The sequence below is a fragment of the Sphaerodactylus townsendi genome, linkage group LG01 (assembly GCF_021028975.2).
Source record: "Sphaerodactylus townsendi isolate TG3544 linkage group LG01, MPM_Stown_v2.3, whole genome shotgun sequence".
Classification (NCBI taxonomy): Eukaryota; Metazoa; Chordata; class Lepidosauria; order Squamata; family Sphaerodactylidae; genus Sphaerodactylus; species Sphaerodactylus townsendi.
This window is the reverse complement of record NC_059425.1, coordinates 151,865,107-151,880,762: the sequence shown is the minus strand read 5'-3', so window position 1 is coordinate 151,880,762 and position 15,656 is coordinate 151,865,107. Positions and strand designations below refer to the sequence as shown.

Below are 15,656 nucleotides of genomic sequence, written 5' to 3'. Positions count from 1 at the left end.
ATTAAGAAACACAAGTTAAACCATTCTTTGGACACATGGAACTAGTTGCACAGTTCTTTGGATCTAAGGCACTTTAGGAATGCAACTGAATCTTTGCATACTGCTTTATACAGATTCACAGACGTTCTAATAACAATTTATTGGAGATGACTATCCCAAAGGTTTTCACCCAGGGCTAGAGCCTTTTTGACTTTGGCCCCAGCCTGGTGGAATGTTCTCTCCAATGAGACCATGGCACTTCAGGTCCTATCATAGTTTCAGAAGATCTGTAAGATGGAGTTATTCCACCAGGCTCATCCATAGTTGATGACATCAACAGTAGTCCATCTAGCAGGTATCTCTTTTTATATATTTTTTTCTGTTCTTTTACATTTTTATAGACTTCATATTTGTTTCCAACCCTACGCTCAGGGTTAAAAATGGAAAGGCATCATGGTGTAGGAATTGTAGCTTTAATTTTTTTATATCTAATTGTATAATTCTAATTGTACACAGCTCTGAGCTGCACTCATTGGGGAGAGTGGTTTATAAATCAAATAATTAAATTAAATCAGCATATATGAGGCTCAGAAGCAAAAAAGCGTCATGTATATTGTGTACAATTCTGTTTTGAGGATCCTTCTTCCATGGTTAGCCAGTAAATTTATGACAATGTCTCCCAGGTCAATAAGCCAGTGGACCATATTTTTGTTAAACTTACTCTCTTTGACAGCTTCCTGAAGAAGAAATAGTTTCCTCCTACAAATACTGATAAATTTTGTACGGAAGATGTCTCAGGTAGAAAGCCAGTTTGACATTAAAGTTACCACTGGCATAACAGGCGCTTGAATGAAGTATATTGAAATAAAATAATAATGGTAGTAATAACAACAACAACAACAACACCCTGGACTGTTGTTTGGCTAACCTTCTTAAACTGTCAATACAAACTTTATTTCCTCAGGATTATTTTTTTGTACTCAGTTCAGTCTCAGAGACCTTTTGATCTACACGATTTATGAAGTTTGAGAATACTGCTACAAAGTTCTGCTGTTCAATTTTAACATCAACCTCCTCTGATTTGCCAAAATATTAACATAAACCCCATTCAATTGTTTCTAGCTCTTATGTGCTTTGTTAGGCAGTTCATGTGAAAAAGACCTTTTTATCTTGTTTGTAAACTAGCGATATTTACCATCATTGGGGACTTGTTATCTTTTCCCTGTAAATAGAATGTCAAGCTTAAACTTCCCGCAAAACTGAAATAAGATGATCATACACTTTTGAACTTAATAAAAGTCTCTTCTTTGTCATTGTGTTTTTCTTTCAGGGGAAGAATTGTGGAAGTTTTGGGGGGAAATAAATATTTTACAAAAATACAATAAGATAAAAGCAGTGCTCATACATAGGGTGCAAGTGGAAAACTTTCTTAACATTATACATATGATAGGTGAAAAAATTGTGTATCTGTGTCAAGCTTTGGTGGCTTACGGAGAAATCTTAACTGTTCTACTTGGAAGTAAATACTCACTTATTCAATGGGGCTTATTCTCAGGAAAGCGATTTTCCACCTTCCCAGGCATGCACCCGGTGCGCAACGCACCCCCCGCCGATTTGCTGCTCTGCCACTGGCTATCCAGGTCAGGAATTTAGAATAATTACACTGTCGCAAACAAATGGCACAGAGAAAGCTAACTGCAGCTTTCAAAAATAAGCAGCTCAAGTGTTACAGATAGAATGGCTATTATTTTAACTTTCCTATTCTCTTTCTCTGCACCTTGTGAAATACTAGAAACCCACAAATGCATGCTATGCATCTAGTGAAGTGAAATGTTACAGCTACTCATCTTCTTCCTATTATTTAGAGAATATGAAAGTACCATTTTTCAAGCACAGTTTTAGCTGTGTCCAAATTATTTATAAGCACCACTGGAGTTTAGAATTTCATTTTTAACTGCATAGCAGCACAAGAAATCTAATAGACCAGACCTTGGAGAGCACTCCTTATTGTGACAACCTCATTCAAGATGCTAATCAGGCATAAAGAATGAACTCGGGTTTATCAAGGAGAATGTATGATACCCTTCTGATGGAGCTTCACAAAAAGTTTAGGTGACTGGGTTATTACTCTGTGTAACTGAGAATATTTTAAAGTGTCAATTTAGACCTGCCTTGCCCAAAGTAGGGTTCGAAACACATTTGGAAGGGTCACTATATATGAAATACACAGGATTAATATAGATCAGACCCATGGATCAGAGATCCCCAAGCCCAGGTACTTTCCCAATGGTGTAGCCAAGGGTTAAAGTACACTTTACATTTTTTGACAAGTTGGGTGGGGTTTCTTTTAATCCAACTTGCTTTCCCTGCAGTCTCACAGAACTGTGGGGAAAGGCATATTTAATATCCAATTCAACTAGGCCTTGCAGCATGAAGGAAGGAGAAGTTCTTGCTTTCTCCTCCACTCTGTTTTCCCAAGCTACAATGACCCCAACTAGAAGTTATCTGCATAACTTTGGAGCTGCACACACTCAGAATACTCCATTTCCTGTATGGGCTGTTCCAGCTTGGAACAACAGCTGTGTCTGGGAAACCCCAACTGAACTTGTCAAACAACATAATAAGCTGTTGGGCCCTAAGAAACAAGACCTAGAGGCCACTGCTCAGGCACAAGGTGGGTCCCGTTGATGCAACATTAGGGCATCTTATAGGTGGTTCACAGTGGACAGGCACAGTATCATGTGCAGAGCATCATGAACTTGAGCAAGGGGTCCAACTGACTTGTGGAAACGTTTGCATAATTTCTGCCATTTTCAAGCTCATTTTAAAAGTCTGAACACATATGCAATCGATTTTTTAAAAATACAAGTTTTCCTGAAAATCAGTTTACAAATGTGCATTCATCCTGTTTACTATTTTAAACTATGTGCCTAAGCTTCAGTTTTGAAGGTGAGGGGGAAATGGCACATATTTTCTTACGAAGGTCCCATATATATATATAAAGTTGAAATCCCCCATTTGAGCTATACTTAGTAATTTTAATATTTCTTCATTTGAATGATTGCACTGAATGGTTCAGAGCCACAGAATGTGAAATCCCTAATCTCCGATATCTCAAACTCACACATATTATTTAGAATACATAAATGACATGGTCTTCTCCATCATTTGCCTACACAACAGGTTCTAATTTCCTAAACATTCTGTTCATTGCAGTTCATTACCCTTCACATGTAGAAATCTTCGCTATGTAACATTCCAGGAAGTCCCAACTCAGATTTGCCACAAGGAAATCAACCTTCCTAGGAAAAGGAACTGGCCAATTAACATGGGAAATAAACACTGTTCTTAGAAACAGTGTTTAATATAGAAAAAAGGCATGCTACCTCAAATTGATCACTCTTGGGGTCTTGCCTCAAATGCAACTGGACATCAAACTTATTAACAGTTCAAATTATTGAGGCAGAAATAATTAAGTCTGGAAATGGTTTAAAATATGTATTATCAGTTAATTATTCTGCTGTTGCTTACTTAGAGGAAGTAATGAGCAATAGCTATTTCAGCTTCACTAATATCCACTGGTTTTAATTGGCTAGCCAATAAAATAAGAGAGGAATTTAAAAATGCTGCTCTTAAGAATGTAATTTGTAACAGGTGGAGGTGTTTTCACATCAAATCAATTGCTGTCAAAGAATGGAATCAACAGCTGTTTGTGGAATGGGCTGCTAAATACCACAGCTGGTGAAAGCAACCAGAAAAGAAGTTCAGTGATCAAAAAAAGAAGACTTATGAAATAGTTCTTCAGTGCAATGGGGACCTTACAGATTACATTTTCTTTTACTCAATGAATATATAAAGGAAGACAAGCATCTGAAACCACAAAGTTAGAATAGTGGAATTTTTAGAACAGTGTGTGATCTGAATTGCACGACTCACAAAGCTTTTTGAGAGCTCCGATATGGAAAATAGCAGATGAAAATAAATGCCACACCTGAGGCATTTAGTTATGTACAGAGTGGAAGAAGTTAGAACAAAATTAAAAACTTTCCTTGCAAAACTACAAAATCCCCCAATGTGAGAAGGGCAGCCAACCCAGAGTGTGTGGGGACATGAATCAGCTCTTGGAGCCAGTGCAGGGTCACGCCAGAACATTTGTCCACCCCGATGGAATACATGGAACTTAAGCCAGTGGGGAGGGCAAACAGGGAGGCTGGTGGGTGCCACAGAGATATGCAGTGCCCAATCTGGAAACAGACTCTGGCCTCGGAGCTGCACTGGCCTAAATCTGGCAACCAGCACAGCTGGGGGCAGGCTAGGGATGTTCCAGGGAGCAGAGTCAACCTTAGTTGGCTTCCCCCAGGCTTTTGACCCAGAAATGCCAGTTGCGTAGCTTCAACAAGGCAGGGGGGCGCCATGCCCCGGTGTCATGTTGGGGGCAGAAAATCACCCCCACACCCCTCCCCCTTCTCCCTTAACCTGCCCTGTCCCGCCAGGCCTGGCTGCTTGGAGCAACCTCTGGTGCGGAAGGAGCGGAAACCACAAAGGCCTCCTTCCCACCCCTCAGGGAGGTCTCTGCAGGAGTTGGGGTTTGCAAGGTCTCCTGGGAAGTGTAGTTTCCCCGGCGCCCCCCCCCCCCACTTACCTCCGTTCAGCCAGCTGGATGCTTCCACTCTGCTGTGCAAAACAACTTCAAAATAGAATCCCTACATTATAACTAACACTAGTGTTCCATACAGTTTTTATATAATACCAAATAGATCTGCTGGCATTTGAGTAACCTACACCTTATTTCTGATCCTTAGGAGTCCTAGCTCTCTTGCAACTATAAATTCTACATCTCCAGACCATCATTTCGTCCTGGCCAATATAATCTTTACATTGAAGCAGTAAGGAACATGATCTTTACAGGGTGTTTATACTATGCTTAACAAGCTATTCCCCCTTCACAAGTCTTGTTTCTGTGGAAGTTAAGGAAGGATGCCTACAGATGGTGAAGGTGAACCTCACATCATATTGGAAATGGATACATGAACATAGGCAACTGCTATGACTGAACCTATTAATCTGTTAAAATCAGTGCTACTGTGAGTACCGACAGCTTGAGAGATCTCAGGAAGATTTTTTTTTCTATGTCAACTCCTGCTGGATTATTTTAATATATTTTGTTGTTAGCTGTCCTGAGCCTGACTTGTGGTGGGAAAGAGTGGAGTAGAAACCAGATAAAATAAAATAAATAGGCATCTCTTGGGACCTTCTTCATGCTCTACCACTGACCCATGCCCAACTTTGAGCAGCTAAAACTACAAAAGAATACTGAAATCTAATCAATTTAAAATGAGATGAAGATTTTCCAACTGGGGGATGGTTTTACATTACAAGTGACCTGAGCTATCCAGTTAAAAATCAGCACAGAGGAAAGAGAAATAGAGACAGTAACAGGATTGTGCCTTCTCACCTCTGTGTTCACCAGTATTCATTCAACCTAAAATAGACTCTGCAAACCCAAAGGGGAAAGTGAGAGTTCCCATCAGATCATGTGGACAGACACACATGCATACAGTTTCCAATGATCATAGACTGTGTTTAAGCTTAATATGCATAGGCAGGGGAAGGACAATGATTCTACCACATTGCCTGTATTCAGATATTGTGTGTGTTAATGGCCACTAGTCCTGAAACTGTGGGATGTTTGCATCAGATGAACAGGTTCAACTGCTTGTTCAGAAGGTGTGACTCAAAATAATTGATTCAAGGGATTCTAACAATGTCTACACCTGTGTCAAAAGTGTTTCAGAGATCAATATTGCATTTTCTGAAATGGGTTTTCTAATTAAACTATCAAAAAATGCCTGAAGTTTTCTTGTAATGCTTTTTGTGTTTGTTTTGTTTGTTTAATAAAGACCTAAACACTTCAGATTGAGGAAATCCGAAAACCCCAACAAAAAGCACCACAAACCACACAGACACATACATGTAAAAGCAAGGCTCTTCCGTGGGGTGTTGTGGGGTTTCCAGGCTGTATGGCCGTGTTCTAGTAGCACTGTAGGCTCTTCCCTTTAATTGTTTCTAGTTCTTTCTTTCAAAGTAAAAAAAAATTACTCTCAAAAATCAATGTTAGTAAAATTGGTCATCAGAAGAACAGCCATAGCAGAATATGCACTCTGCCACATTATCATGATCAATTTGAAAACTGTGTGTTTTCTAGAGCTTTTAACAAGTTATTCTAACAAGTATTACTTCCAGTTGATTCCATTTGCATATGTATTGGAGAGCATCCAGCAGTATAATAATTTGTACCTGCCAAATGTTGAGCAAAGAACTGATATGTCATAGCATACATAAATGGGAAAAGTGCAATGTAACAGATAGTGGGACTGAATAATCTTTCATGTGATCAGGACCATGCTCAACATGGTGACCGTACTGACTAGACTCAAGTTAACTCAAGATAAATTACAAAGTCTAATATGTGCACTAAATCCATCAACGAGATTGGAAGACACCTGACTAACCTGTGAGGGGCTCTAACTGTTAAGTCAATAATTCAAGACTATAATGGAGATGGAGAATTTCCAGATAAATAAAAAACAGGAAGTTAGTGAAAAGATAAAGGAATAGCAAAATAAGACTAAACTACTAAAATACACTCCAAATTTGGACACTGATATTGTACATCATATCAGTGCAGCTCTACTGTACATTACTTCTATAAGAAGGCTGACCTCAAGGGGGGGAAAAGCAATAGTTTTTGAAGTGCAGAAGAGAGATCCACACCCATGCAAAATCAAGGAACAGAAAAAAATGGTACAGTGGGAAAAAGAAAATTTATTTACTTGTATGCTTTTACCTGAAGATTGAAGAAACATTTCATTTGAAGATACCTGCATATTTTTATTCATTTTTATTTCCTTTGCTTTTTTATTATGATTTATTTGGTTTTTACTTCTTCCTTATGTTCTTTCCTCTTTGGTTGGTCATCCCAAGAAATTATTCAATGAAATGAACTAACTGGAGTGCCAATGAAGATTGTAATTAATGGGGGTTTAACTGTATTTTTATTTTGTGCTGTTAGCCACCCTTGACTTCAATAAAAAAACGGGGGTGGGGGGTACAAATCCAATTTTTAAAAAGAAAAACATTTCATACACAATTTCACCAGGGGATCTGTAAGGCAACCATCTCTTAAAAGTATCCATAAGATGGATAAGCCTGCCAAAGATGTGTGCAAAACATATCAGAAATCATTTCTCTCTCTTCTTTTAGTTCATGAAGTATTGTAGATTGCAATCAACTGAGTTTGCATTTTATGAGGGGCAACTGAATTAGTTTATTCCCCAAATGAACTTCAATATTAAGTGACTAACCCGGCAGTACAGGGACAACCTTGATAGCAGCAGATTATTACAATCTCTGCAGACTTTATTAATTCCTTTCTTTGCAGGTACTTGAGCCTGGGAATGGCCAGAGGCACAACCCTTTGGCCACAAACTATTGGTGAAGAGCCAAAGGGCTCCTTTACGTTAATTTTCAGGCCTGCTTGCAATTGGGGGGTATAATAGACCAACACCCCCCACTTTCTCTCAAGCCGCTGAAGGAGTAAACAGAGCCTCTTTAAAAATGGAGGGAAACTCTGTTGAGGGGACTTGGAGGTAACACAGATTGGCACTACCCCGTTCAGACTAGCCAAAGACACGCTGGCATATGTTGGCAACGTGAAAAACAGATTTTTAACTTTATTTTGACTGAAGTGATAGTTCTTCTCAGATGGCACAGAGGGGTTTCATAAGCATGCATTTCAGAAAGTTAGAGCTTTGACTTCACAGATTTCTCAAGCAGTTTCACTGACATAGACTTGGTCACACGCAGGTGACCTACTGAGGGTATTCTTCCCTCTCACTAAAGTCTCCAGCTTCTTAGCTACTAGTATACCCCCTGTCCCACACTAGCAGTTGGAGCTTAGAGGACTCTTGGCTCCCTAGCCTTCCTCTCTCACTAGTCCCTGTTTGGGTTTCACTACCCCTCAGGACTTCACTCCCAGACTGGATGGAACTGTGTACTGACAGATACACTCTGTCTGGATGCTAAGCTGAGGGTCACCTTCCACAGACTTAGATCCACTTAAGCTTAACAAAGCTTTTCACTGCTCAAAGAGCTCTTGCTGAAAAAGTCAGACTTCTCTTCCGATCAAGATCCAAACGATTCAGATTTCAAGTGTCTGAGTGTTACTCTGACAGGCTTTCTCCTGTTTTTATGTACCCAGCACTTCTAGCTCCCCCTACCTGAGGTGCTAGGCGAACTGTGCCTTCTGCCAGACAATCAGCTATCTCCAAGTAAGGAGTGTTCTTTACACTTCCTGGCTGTTGCTAAGGCCAGCTAATCTGCACCTTAGAAAACACATTAACCGTTTAGTGTGGGCTAATCTGTCACAGGGGGCCTCTGATATCAAGCCCAGAATGAGGACAAGTATGTTTGTTTTCTTTGTCTTACTTATCTCAAACTATCTTGTTTAAATTTCTGAAAGCTGCTTTGGGTCCTTTTGAAGGGAATGGCAATTTAACTTAAATGACCTAATAAATAAAGTCTGCAAGTGGGAACCTACAAGAACTTGTGGAAGGGATCTCACTTCCTCTTCCACCACTATTTCTTCTTTCTCTTTCTCAAAAGCCCCTATACTATCCTGTAGTCTCTTTCATTTTCCTGCTTCTTTCTATGGTTTCCATTCTCCAGGTAGAACCTGGAGATATCCCATAAAATCACAACAAATTTCCCAACTACAGAGCTCAGTTTCCCCAGCGTTAGGGTTGTAAGCTTCAGGTTGTTAAATTCTGAGGATTTGGGGTGGAGCCTTGGGAGGGCAAGATTTGGAGAGGGAAGTAACCTCTGCATGGTGTAATGCCACAGAGGCCAGCCTCCTAATCATCCATCCTCTCCAGGGAAATTGATCTCTGTTATCTGGATAACAGTTGCAATTTTGAGTGAATTATACCTTCCCCAGGTTCTATCCTTCAAATCTGCAGGAATTTCATAACCTGGAATTGGCAAACCCTATCTCTTTCCCGCCTAACAGCCAATCTACCTTTATATGCCCCGTCTTAAATGCTGTTTCCTCCCCCTTCCTGCAGCCTCTACCTTGGAAAACTACAGTATTTTTCTACAATAGGGACTAAAGCAGCTTATATTATTCTCTCCTCCTTTATAGGTACACAACTCTGTGAAGTATATGACTGGTCCAGAATCACCCAGAGAGCTTCAACAGCAAAATGGGGATTTAAATCTCAGTCTCCCAGATTCTGCCCCAAAAGATTAACCACTACACCATACTGATTTTCATAGGGCGGCTTCTGTTGAACAGTAGCAAACAGTTAGGCCTAGATGAATCATTCAGGTTGGGAGGTATCAAGTCACTTGCTAAACCTAGGGTTGTCAGCCTCCAGTTGTCCTCCTGACATGGAGATCCCCCTGGAATTACAACTGAAATCCAGACAACAGAAAACTGTCAATTGGAGAAAATGGATGCTTTGGAGGATGGACTCTATGGCATTATACCTTGCTGAGGGATCTCCTTGCCTCAAAGGTGGATTCCGCATGGGCCAAAAACAGAGGTGTGAAAACGGTGTGAAAAGGGTGTAAATCTTTTTACACCGTTTTCAAACCTTTTTCACACAGCTGCTTTTGGCCCATGCGGAATTTGCCAAACATTGCCCTCCTTGGATTTCACAAAATCTTCAGTAATTTCCCAACCTGGAAATGAAAACCCTATACCTGGCCCCAGTAAATCCTCCAAAATAAGCCTGGAAAGGGCACTGGTCCTTTCCCTGCTTAACATTCAGAAATTTGAAGTCTGGAGTGCTGTGGTTGCCTATCAACAGCCACTGAGGAATTCCACTACTTAAAACTATAGGTGCTCTTTTCAGAATTTTTAGGTTTTTTGAAACTCCCAATGCATTTTTTAAAAAAACATTTCACATGTTTTCCTGCATCCTTGGAGTCCTGTTCAGGTTTGCAGAAAGATCTGTCCATTCACAGCACCAGTAATCAGATTTACACATCCAAAGGTTTGGCTGACTTCTCTATTAGAATATAATTTTACCATACTAAATTCTTATAACTGATAGCAAAAATTAATCATTTTTGTCTCTGTATTACTATAATAACCATCAGTCTAACTTTTGTGCTCCTGGTGTGTGTGTGTGTGTGTGTGTGTGTATTTCACTCCAGCAGCTCCAGACTCACTCCCATACAGTTGACAACCTTCTGCAGCTCCCCAAGGGTTCAGATAGTCCACCCCATGTCAGATGTCTCAGCCTGGCACTCCCACCTTCTTACACAACCTCAGCAGAGGCCAGACCATGGGGTACCCAGCAAGACTCAAGGGAGTCCCAACAGCTCATTAACATCTCACAGTGTTGTCATCAATATTCCTTTTTTTTCCAATTGTTTAAATGCAAATATATGGTTTGCCACATGAATCCAGAAAGGTGACTAACAGTCTCCAAATGAAATGTAGTTAAGCCAGTCCCTGTACATATGGAGAGAGTGGGGGACTGGCTTAGCTACACTTCATCTTAGAAGTGAAAGCCACCCATCTGGACTCATGTGGAATCCCTTATGCATATCTACAGTTATTGTTTTCTTATATAGCACTTTTCCTGTAAGAAGAAAGCACACACATTATTATTTATGTGAGAAACTGTTTGTGAACCTTTAAAACTTAGCAGCAGTGCTACAACTTTTCATAGTCTTTCCATAGTCTAACAAGTGAGATATTAAGACTTCAAGTGTGTTTTTTTCTTTCAGTTGTCTGCCGTTTTTCAGAAATCCATTGACCTTAAATTATGTTAACTTTTCACTGTCGGCAGATCCATTTGTCAATTTCCTAAGGGAAGCATTCTTAAAGAAAATATCCCAGGCCAGAGAACAAGTAGTGATGTATCAGTAACCCATCTCATTTAGTCAAATCACTCAAAGCCTCTCACTGAAACCCTGGCTACTAAAAGCAGTGTGGTTTGGAAAATGAAAGGGAACAACTGGGAAGACAATATGAAAGGCTAGTGTACTACTTATTTGAAGTGTAGTATTTGATTTTTATCATCAGAATGTAGGTGTCCTGCATCAAAAAGCTTCAAAGACTGAAGGGCAAACTAATTTCCCTTGCTCTCTCTTTCTAGCGGAAAAAAAAAGACCATCACAAAACTCAAATGCTATTGTAGGAATTTTAACATAATCCTCTTCAAGGGAAAAAAGCACATAAAAGCCCATCTATACTTCACTTGTCGTAATTTGTCTTACATGGATACCATCATTTAAAGAGGAAAGTATAGGGTTTTTTAAGTGGAGGATATTTAAATAAATAAATAAAATATAGGCAAGAGCTCAAAAATGTAATGTAATAATAAAATAATTTACTCAAGAGGTTTCAAGGGCAACCCAATCCAGAGCTCTGGTGGCTAGGGACAGTGCTGGTGTGGTGCCACCCCGCCACCTCCAGGGGGTTTTCCAGTAGCATGGGAAGACAGAAGACACTAACACACCGCCCACCCACCAGCAAGCCCTCTATATGACTTACTGGACTTACACAACCCAAGGGTGGTACAATTCCAAGACCCAGGCTGCAGTGCAACAAGCTATAAACCCAGGGTGGAAGCTGACTAACATCCGCTTCCACCCCGGGAATGTCCTGGGCCACCAACTCTCTACACCGGCATCTGTTCAGGACACCAACTCTATGGTGACCCAGACTTCCAGCTTTTGCCACTGTGGAGCAGAGGGGCAGCTGGCCGCCAATGTGTTTGCTCATTCCACTGGCATGGGTGCCCTTTGTCATATCTAAAGGGGTTCCGTTGCAGTTTGACATTAACAGTGTTGGAAAGCAGACAAACATGACTCTCAACGAATGCTTTGGTATCCTGAAGGAACAAAGAACTGCCCTCTCTCAGAACAAAGGCAGCCGTTTTGTGACTGTGGGCTAGAGGCCAAGAAAGATATGCCCAGACATGGATGCCTTCTCTTTCTAAGAAACTGAACTAACAGTGAACAGAAAAGACTGGGATATGTTGGACTTTGTGTCAAGGTGGGTGCCCCTTGTCCCAGCAAAGAGGACAAATACATCTGTGCAACACTGTGCTTCCTCCTCAAGAGGATTTGCCCTCTCCCCTGAACTGAGCCATTGGTTACTAAAAGTCGGCATAGCACTCTGGACTTAATATAGTACTCATGTACTTACAGCTTTTAATCCGTTAAACTTTATCGTCTAAATATACATATAAAGTGATCACTGCATATCTGTCTCTTACTGGGAAAACTGTGCGGTGCCAGTTGCTGGACCAGACTATGCCCCATTGAGCAGTACCGGCTGCTGGGCCAGGCCCAATTATATGGTGCAAGCCTCCAGGCCTGTTGCAAAGATTTGTGTGGGGGAACCTCACATTCCTTGTATCCCCCTCCCCACACTATTTCTACTTGCCTTCCTCCTGGTAACCTCCATGTTCTCAATGCTTCTTGCTAACCTTTACTCCCCTCCCCCAAACCTTTTATCTTCAGTCACACTGATAACTATGCAGTTTACACACCACAATGAAGAACAAGAACAGCTTACAACATTCTCCCTTGTTTCTTTTAATCCTCACAACACTGTGAAGTAAGGTAGTCTGATAATGTGTAACTGGCCCAAGATCACCCAGTAAGCTTCCATGGCAGAATGAGGATTTCAACCTAGATCTTCCAGTTGCTAGTCTGAAACTCAATTTGGATATGGACTATGACATGGGGGAAGGAGGGACTTCAAGTCTTCCTTCCCACACATTTATGTTCCCTGCAGTTACACAGCAGCTGAAGAGAATGTTATTTTAAAGATCAGAAGAACCCATTTTGCACTTGGAACTGTGGTGAGGTGGAGCTCCTGCATCCCTCTTCCTCCAATGATGTTTTGACAAGCTGAAATGAATTCAGTAGAGCATTAGTTAAATAACTTTGGAGCAGCACATGGAGTATTTCCAGCACATGCTACTCCAAAGCTATGCATATAACTTCTTGCCCATCCATTTCAACTACTCAAAATATAATTGGGAGTCAGGAGCTGCTCTTCCCTCATACCACAGTTGCTTGAGCAAACAGGCTCCTTCTGATCTTTAAAATGACACTTACCTACAGCTCTTGTTGGGTCAGGGAAACCCAGACACACTCACTGAAAAACATAGTCTAGTTTGGCCCATAGTGGAATGATCAAAGCAGGGGGCCCTGAGGCACTCTTAAATAAAGGTAGAAGGGCCAAATCATTGTCTCTGAAGACTCCTAAAACATTAGCTAAACATTACAGTTCCTGGAATTTTTGCACTGACCCAGAATAAGCAAACAATGGCTCCATTTTGTGTTTTTACAAGTTTTCAAACATCATGAGAAAGGTCTTTACTTTTCCCACCAGTTAAGCCTCTGCTTCTATATTGATTTTGTCGCTGGAAGACTCTTGTAAGAGGGTCTGAGCAGTTGATAGAATTGTTGTTTTGATTAGTATTTCTGTGGAGGTCTGAGGACAGAATTCGATGAATGGCACTTGTCTGGATGCTACCCCAAAAAGTTCATTTTATTTCACTTGGTCCCTTGGTAACACCTAACAAAACAGTAATAGGAAATAATTAAGTTTGCAAGGACCTGCTTCAAACAATGAAGTAGACAGGGGTGGAAAATCTTGCTGTTGTATGTTATGATGTATTTTTTAAAAAAAGAACAGAAGAAAGAAGGGAAGATAGGGAAAAGCTGTTTTTTGAGCAGCTACTTGGTCTTCACTCTGTGGTATTAAAAGATATATGAATAAAAATCAGAATATGTGTTATTCGAAAAAAAGAACTTCCGGTAAATTTCCACACGTTGATGGGAGAAATGTCAGATAAAGGAAATAATGGGGGTGGGGGGTGGGGTGGTTGTTTTTTCTTTACACATTGGGTTTGATTGACATCCCCTTTACAGCTCTATACCCAAGCATGTTAATCATTTAATTAAATTTTAATTAGCATTATACCTAATGGCCAGCAGGCTAAAAAATAAATTGCTTTGGTGTCTATCAGTTAACTGGGTTGAAAATATGTGGAAACCTTATGTCACTTAGGACTGTATCAAACCAATCTTTTATTACACAGCAAACAACCTATGTGGTCTGGAGTTTATGTAGAAAATTAGACTGGCAGAGGTTGCCCCAACTGTTCTAAGATGAATGCATGCATGCACCAGATCTCAAATATAAGAGTGTTGGGTTTTACTTATGCTAGGTAAACGGGTTTTCCAAAAAAAAAAGTTTGAATGAAAGGGCAGGGTTCCCTATCATTGTATATATGGGCACCATGGTACCCATCAGTACTTCCAATGGCAGCTGCCAAACCTTTCAGAAAGTGGGTAGCGATACTAAAGACAGGATTCGTTACTGGCTGCCCTAATTCAAATGAAAGATTTTCACAGTGGAGGATCAGAAATACAGGTAAGCACCTCAGCTTTCCTCTGTCAGTGTACTTCCATGCCCCTTTCAGGCTTTCCTTCCTTCCAGGTGTGAGGAGGGAGATATTCCATTTTGTTCCATAGCCATTTTGGGGTAGTGCTCTTCACCCCTCTCAGAATTCCAAAGGTATCCACAGGTTCAAAGAGTTTGGGGATTCCTGCACAAGTGAGAATAGAATCCCCAAATATAAACATGGCCAATTTGATGATTTTTTGTCCTTAATTTCTGATCCCTAATTCAAATTCTGATCCCTAGCTTTCAAACAATATGAATGTCGATTTTTACTTTTTTAAAATTTATTTTGCCATCAACTCATAGCTGACTTATAGCAATCCTGTAGGGTTTTCAAGGCAAGGGGTAGGTTTGTCATTGCCTGACCCCATATCACAACCCTAATTTTCCTTGGAGGTCTCCCATTCAAACACTAGCCAGGGTCAAGGCTGAGTGTGACTGGCCCAAGGTCATTCAACAAGCTTCCATAAAGCAAGTAGGAACTTGAATCCAGGATTCCCAAGTCCTAGTTCAACACCTTAATCACTACACGATACTGCCTCTCCAATGTCATTATACTTAATTGAAAATTTGTCAGATGAGACAACAGGAGACTGGCTATGTATTATAATATTTACCGCCTATATAAAAATGTGTGTGGAGAGGGCATTGAAACATGCAGTTCTTTATATACCACATTATCCCCCTAATGGGGCCTCCAGGTAGCTTATAACATTTTGTCTTTCCCCTTTCAAAAGTTCAAGACTGAACAAAATCTGTCACATGATATATCACCATTAGTTTTCTTTGACTTTTCTTCAGCATTTCTTTCTTTAGTATTATTTTTTGATAATGATGCTGAAATGTACTGATAAAAATAAACCAAGTTTTACACACACACACACACACACACACACACACACACACACACACACACACACACACACACACACACACAGAGAGAGAGAGAGAGAGAGAGAGAGAGAGAGAGAGAGAGAGAGAGAGAGAGAGTATTATCACAGAACTGGAAGGTATATTATTGTAAGAAATACACTTATTTTTATAATTGTACAGTATTTATGTTTTCTTCATCTTTTCTTAATAACAGAAGAACACATTTGTCTTTTTGTCTTTTTTTCATGAAGAAAGTTTGGAGATCAGTTTCTAAAAAGACTATAAAATAGATCTGCAAAATGTAACC

The 15,656-nt window shown here is 40.3% G+C and overlaps 1 protein-coding gene across 1 annotated transcript in view; it reads right to left on the bottom strand.

Annotated features, from left to right (window-relative positions):
- CSMD1 (CUB and Sushi multiple domains 1) overlaps window positions 1–15,656 on the bottom strand; it is a 1,361,167-nt gene that overhangs the window by 333,973 nt on the left and 1,011,538 nt on the right. The gene's annotated exons all lie outside the window — the stretch shown is intronic.